A 7,562-nucleotide genomic window follows, 5' to 3' on the forward strand; every position below is an offset into this window, starting at 1 on the left:
CTGTTTTTATTCCATTACTCCTAATATAAGGACCCCTCATGGTACAGTCTATAGGGAACTTTGGTGCTAGCCAAGCTTCTCTGGTATTTGAATCCACCAGTTGCTAAGTGAGGGAAAGAGGGGCCATCTCTTCCTCTGCAATTTACAACCTTGAACTGACTACATCAGTGTGAGAGAGAATCCTAATACATATATTGCTAAGGACCAAAACATCCAAGAAAGACATTACTCCTGAACCATCAACAGTTCTAAATTGTAAAGTCAGTAAGGGATGAACATTAAAAGTAAAGGATATGGTGCTGGTGTAAGAGGCCTTCTCCCTGTGGCTGCCATTCAGATGGCTTGAACCCAGTGACTCCCAGAGAGAAAGATGGGCAGTCTCCTCGTGCTGGGATTTACAGCTTTGGAAACCCTATGTAGGGTCACTGTGTCAGAACCAACTTGATGGCAGTGAGGTTTAGATTTACAGTTTTTGCTTGCTGATAGTTAAGATTTTTGCACACGTTCCACTCCTGTGATTCAAGCAGAGGTTTGAACCAACACAGCAACCCTTACCTAGGAAATTTATATGGTCCTAAATTCTGTCCCGTGCTTATAATGTGAACTGTCTAGTATGTATGCAGGTTTGGGAAAAGTTATCTAAGTGTGATTCTCTTGTAATGATAGAGAGAGAGGTTCTTATTTCTTGGAAAAGAACCTTTTCTAAGAAGCAAGGCCATGACTTACCATCTTTGAGCTCCTTACCAAAATGCTGATCATTACTGAAGAGAAATACATCTTCTTTTGTCTTTTCCTCCAGTTTACACAATAGTACCACCCGACCAGGTCGTAGCATTGCTTTTGAAAAAGCACTCCCTCACTCTTAGTTACTAAGGCTGGAAATCCTCAAATTCCTTAGATTGAAGAGTGTGCTGTACACCTAGCAAACTCACCTCTTGTATGCAAGGACTACTGATTGAAGTCTTTTTTTGCTGTCTGTCTGGTTGTCTGCACTTTTATGAAATCATTACGGTAGCTCTGCATTGTAAAGGACTTAATCTGTAAAGAAGTTCATTCTATTACACACTGTCTAGGGGAAAAAGTGAAGCTGAGAACTCTTCATTGCACATTTATATTTTCTACTGAATTCTGGTAATCTCATTAAAGTCATGTTGACTAATTTTTCCTTCTTTGTGTAAATTTTTATTTCCAAATTTTAATCATTCAATTAAAGAGAACCCATTGTAGCCCAATGGTAGTCTTCAGATCATTAAAAAAACAAAACAAACCCATAAATTTCTATGCACCTTATCTGCCTGTTGTGGGTCTCTTAAAATTGCACTTCCCATCCACCCAAAGACAAATACACCCATTAAGAAAAATAAAGGCAGAGAATTAAAACTGGGGAGCCATTTAATATGTTAACATCATTTTTTACTGTTTCCCAGCAACCTAGACTTTTTGAAATTTCAGAGTTGCTTTGTTTTGTCCCCCTTCCCTACATGTGTATATACACATTTCTATTGGGCTGGTTTTTTTTTTAATGTACAAGTGATGCTTTAAAGCAAAAAAAAACCCCTCTGATCTCCTTTGAAAAGAGCATGACACCCACTGAATATATTGATTTGAACATCTGTATGCCATTAAAAAAAATGGAGAGAAGATAAGACCTTTGAGTGAATGAAAAAGGGTATTTTGATGCCCAAGAATTCCCCCCCCCCAAAGTACGGGTATTTCAACCTGCACAGTTTCCCTTTCACTCATAGTTTTTAGCAATTGTGAGTGGAAAAAGATGTAATTATGTGTAAATATGTAGTTAACAAATTGACCTAGTTTCTGTAATTTGTTTTTGTTTTTGTACTAAAGTTTATAGGTTTGTGCCAGCTAGGGGAGAATTGCTATCATTGCCACTTGTGGTCCTAGCATCTAACCCTGAAACCATCTAAGGTGACACTTTAGAATTTAAATGTTAAACAGGGGGTAATGAAGCTTAACCATTGATCAGGTTTGAAATTATTTGAAACTAAGTAATTTTATTTAATATAATTATTATATGTCCTCGATTTATAAATGAGGTAGGGAGCCTCCCTTGCCCAGTGACCATGTTTACAGAAGTGTGTTTTGTCTATAAAGTGCAAGTGTTCTAATGTTTATGTAAATTATGTAAGTGATGACATTTTGGTTTGGAACTGTTTTATTGGGCTCTTTAGCTGAATTTTCAATTGAAATGAACTATGCTTATTGCTGGCACATTGATCCCATCTCTGGAATATTGTTTTCTATTTCCAGAATTATAAATGTTCCTTTGTCATTATCTCCACTTAACTCTTTTCTCTAATATGCCTTGTAGCCTAAGGTATTACTGATTGGTGAATAAAGATGAGGGAAATGTGTTTTTTAAAAATCCAGGAACCCTCTTATTCATGATTTACATGTTTGTGTTACATGTTTTCTCTGGCAGCTCTGAGGTCAGTGGAATTTAGAAATGAGATACCAATATTAACAAAAGTGTATACTCTGCTTTTGCATGGCTTGGCTTAATGTTAAAGGTATATTAGGGCCACTTGAAAGAATGAAGACCAGTTCTTTGGGAGCGGGTTTCTCTCAGTGGCACATTTTACTTTTTCTGAGCCCTCAAAATGCATTGCCTAGGCATGAACATTATTGTGACTGTAAATTGCACAAGGTCTTCGAGTGAATTATGTGATTAAAAAATATACAACTGCCTAACATTTGCAAATTCTGGTTGGTTGATTTGACCATTTTGGCACATATCAAACAGACCTGGGAGTTTTGAGCCCTCCTTCCCCTTTTTTTTATAGTTGGTAAATATCATAAAATTAGTAAATTGTTGGCTGCCCCTGGCATGTTACCAGACAGCTCTATTTTGATGCCCATCTCAAATATACTCTCATCCTTCCTTTCATTTCATAATGTCAAAGAAACCACCTCACCATCATCTTATTTGTTACACCTTTTATTCCACTGTCAGTGGAAATTGTGCCTGCTGAAGTGCTTCTCCAATTAAATGCACGTATCCCTGGATATCCAAGCCAGAGACAGACACAAAGTGGGAAACTTCTTTTTTGTTTTAAGTCCACTTGAGGCCAGTAATTTATCTGACAAAGTATTTTACCACATTATCTTGATATATGAGCCTATAGGAGTTGCAAGTGGTTTTCTAGAGTAAAACTATGAAGTGAGGGACATGTGAGGTTTCTGAGAAAGAATTTTGTTCTCATTTTGCTTTTATGATGAGCCTTCTCTGGTAGGCTAAACTTGTTTTCCAAATTTGTTTCAGAAAACTTTTTACAAAAATGATGGTTTGATATGTAAATAACATTTTCAAGTATAGTACACATAACTTCCCCAGACTTCTAATTTGATAATTTGTAAATGCTTTAGAATTTCTTAACACTTGTGTTGCTAAATCGTACTTATGTATATCTGCTACAGTTTTTTAACCCAGTTAAAACTTGAGACAGGTGTTTTAAATAATAGTTGGGTTACTCTGAGCAATTTAGCTTTCAGGACCCCCTGGATTTAGTATATGACAAGATAATCTAAAGCGCATTAATGAGGTTGGAGACTGAAAAATATGTATAGTGTATATTTTAAAACAGCTTTGCTTGTATTGTGAAGATTTAAAAACAAACTTGAGATTTTTAACATAACTATTAACACAGTTTTAACATAAGTTATCCACTGGGCTTAAGAGCATCTTGAATGTATAATCCTTTTTGTAACCCAGGTTGGTTTCTGCTTTTACCAGTCATCCAGATGTATTATTTATGTTTTTTGTTTTATGTTCTTATTTCCCTTTGTTTTCCTCAAACAGCATGATTTTTTTTTTGCACATGTAGAAAAAATTTAAAAGGAAGAAAACATCATTTTCTCTGAATTTTCTTCTCTTTCCCCTTCTCCTGACTCTTTACTTTAAAGGCCATATCACTCCATTTGCATTATTTGTGCAAATGCCAGGGTTGGTTTTTATTTTTATTTTTGCTATTACCTAAAAAGAAAAGAGAAAAAAAAGACGAAAGTAAATGCTTCAGACAGTTGGGTTGTTTTTTTTTATTATTTTAAAAAATGAAAAGAAAAAAAAGCTGTAACCTTATCATTTGTGAGCAGACCATTAAGAGAAGAATGCACACCTGTGATGGCCCAAGACCAGCTTTGGTGGTGAAAGGGAATATTTTTATTAACAAAAAGATTCTTTTCTAAAAGTGACATAATCCACAATCTGTTCCAGTTGTTCCCACAAATCAGAATTCCTGATAAAATGAGGGTTATCAGCTAACTGATATGTTATCATTGAGGTTCATCAATGAATTTGTACATTTCTAGTTCCCTTTGGTGAAGGGGAAAATGGTGATTTTGCAAGACCTAGATTTTTGGCTTGGTTTTTGCCTCCTTTTTATGGCAACCTTTATTTTCTCACTTCTCAAAGCCTTTGAACCTGTAGGGTTTTCATCGTGAACTTGGGGATCCTTTAAAACTTAAGACTGAATTTTTGGTGAAAGATTATCATGTTGCAAGTGATGTTCTGCCGCTTTACGGATGACTGTTTTTAAATATACATAGTCCTTTCCGTTTTCAAACCAAACATGCACCCACAGTGGAGGCTTATCAAAGGTTGCAGTGGAGGAAGCCCCTTCCTCAGTGCCAGCACCAGCTGGAAAGGGGGCTGTGCAGATGTGCATTTTCCTTTTGGTAGAAATGGGCCGCAGCACTAACTGGTAAGGCTTACTGTACAGTATATTGTCAGTATTCTTCTGGTTCAACATACCTTATAGTTCATATATAACCTGTATTAATTGTATAGATTGTGCATTTAAAGCTGTTACCAAGTTGTCAGAACATAAGAGAGAAAACAAGGTCATATGTAATATTTTGTTTGTAAGTATCCTTTGTATCATAACAAAGGAAATGTTTAAAAAATCAACTGTAATAAAGTAATTTTAGTACATAGGGTGTCTGCTCAGTTTTTTAAAGTTTATTCCATAATTGGTAATAGTAAGCTATCAGTTCAGTGGCTGTCTACTGGATAATTACTAAATCTAGCATTGTTCTGGATTTTGGAGTTACAAAAACGAGTAACATGGGTAGGAAAGAGTGAATTTCCATAGAGACATAAACTTTCTGTTCAGACAGTGGCCTGTTCTTTTTTGAATGTGAAACAGTTCTCTTTTAGGTTTAGATTCTGTTTGATACAGTTTGGTTTTTTTCCCCGTGTTATTTTCTTAACTACCAGACATCAGAACACACACATTTAAACGTGAACGTGTCATTCTTAGAAGATTTGTACTGCCGAAAGATGGTTACTACAAGGGCTTATCTCCTCTAATTAAAACCACAGTTTAATGTTGTAAGGGGCAGTAGATCATTGATAAGATCTTCTTATTTACAACAGGATTTAAGCTTCTTTTAAATATGCATTTGAACTTTTTCACTTAAAAAATAGTTTCAAGTCATTTCAAAGAGCAAATTTTTGATCACCTACTTTCTTAAATAAAAGAAATATCAGGAAAAAAATGACACTTTCTAACTCCTAAGGTGTTGATATTGAGCTATTTTAAAATTAACATATAATACTTCATTTGTGTGGGTCAAAACTGTGTGGGGAAAGGGGAAAAAAACCAAATACCCAAAACAAAACTATGTGGTATTGGAAACCAGATCCAGGGATCCTAACTCCCTACCACTCTGGATCTTGAAGACCTCAAGATTTCTTTCTGTGTGTTCTGTGGACTTACCAGGCAGTCTCTGGTTGCAGACATCCGATTTACCATCCCTACTTGTATAGACTACACCATGACAATGCCTGTTGTTGCTGTGTACCACAGAATCAGAACTGACCCATAGCTGACCCTTCAGTAGGTTTTTAGAGGCTGAAACGGCACAAAAGGGCTTACTCATCTTTCTCCCACAGAGCAACTGGTGGATTTGAACCATGTGCTTTTGCATTGATTGCATTTCCTTATCAGGAGAGGAAGATCCTATATCGGGTATTGGCACTGCAGCAAAGGGCTTGAATGTGTTAGGTATGGTGAGGATGGCACAGGATAGGACTGGATTCAGAACTGTTCGTAGGGTCACTGTGAGTGATACTCGACTTGAGGGCACATAACAACAAGCCACAAGAGAGCCTCCCCCATAATGCCTAGTATATTAAACATTTAAGGAAGGTGCTACTTTGTCACATATGTCAAAACATTATTTTTAAGAGTTAAACTTACTTTTTTATTGTGATTTTAATGAAAGTTGGATTTCCATTCATTGTTAGACATTTTCCTCCCTACCCCCACCCCCCCAAGAAAAAACAACCCCACATTATTTTAAAGATTTTAACGTATCAGGAAATGTTCATTTTGGAGGTTTTGTTTTTCATAGAACATTCTTGACCACGTAGTTTAAGAACCACACCTGTTTAAATTCCACTTAATCCTTTCAATACTAAGTTAATTGGTGCTTCCACCACACTGGCCCTGGCTTTGCCTGGCCAGCCTTGAAGCTGAAGACTGTTTCTTGCCTACATTTTCCTATTGGTCACCGGCCTCCTCAGTGACTTGGTGCTCCTGAGCTGAGGAGCAGCTTTCAGCCTACAGTCCACTGTTGTGCATCCTTCTTGGCCCTTGAAGACACCCTCATGGCACGTAAGTTGAAATCCAAAATTTCTCAGCCACAAGGCCCCATGTGATTCTGCATGTCTGCCTCACCATACTTTATTTCTGCCTCATATAAGCTGGATGCTCTGTGAGGGGAGGCGCCATACTCGTCTTGTCTGCTCTATCTCCAGCTCCTCACAGGATCCTTAAGTGAGTATTTGTCTAAACAATGAGGGATGGGAGGATGGGATCAATTTATACTCTGCTTTGAAATTCCTGTTAAGACCATGTGTTTTTAAGTAACTGAAGGAAGGCATTTTGAATGAAATGGGAGGAATGGTGTGGTGTGGCTTTTTGTTTTATTGTTTAGGTAAAACGGTGATTTCAGAAGTTGGTAAAATAACACATTTCAATATAGATTGTCAGAGTCTTCGTCTCAACATTAAGAAAACTAAAGTAGGCAACCAATAGGCAGCATCATGTTAGAGAAAAGATTGAAGTTGCCAACTCATTTGGCTCAACCATCTTTTCCCTGCACTATTAAAAAAAAAACAAACCAAAAACTTGCGAAAATTGGTGCTCAGAGACTTCTCTAAAATACAAAAGAGCGCACCACAACAAGACAAAGGTAAATAACCCAATTGAAAAATGGGCACAAGGTATGAACAGACACTTCTCCAAAGAAGACATTCAGATGGCAAACACATGAAATGTTCAAAATCCCTAGCTCTAAGGGAGATGCAAATTAAAACAACTATGAGATACCATTCTTTTCGATACAGTGACTCAGTATATGGAAGGAATATACTGAGTCACTGTATCAAAAAGAATTGCAAGACACAGAAGAATTTCATGAAACAACATATGAGCAAGAGTCTATGGTGATGAAAGAAGAAGTTCAGGCTGCTTTGAAGGACATGGCCAAAAATAAGGCTCCAGGAATAATAGATGGTATACCAATTGACATATTTCAGT

The sequence above is a fragment of the Elephantulus edwardii genome, unplaced genomic scaffold (assembly GCF_000299155.1).
Source record: "Elephantulus edwardii isolate Elephantulus edwardi_28Jun2011 unplaced genomic scaffold, EleEdw1.0 scaffold00094, whole genome shotgun sequence".
Classification (NCBI taxonomy): domain Eukaryota; kingdom Metazoa; phylum Chordata; class Mammalia; order Macroscelidea; family Macroscelididae; genus Elephantulus; species Elephantulus edwardii.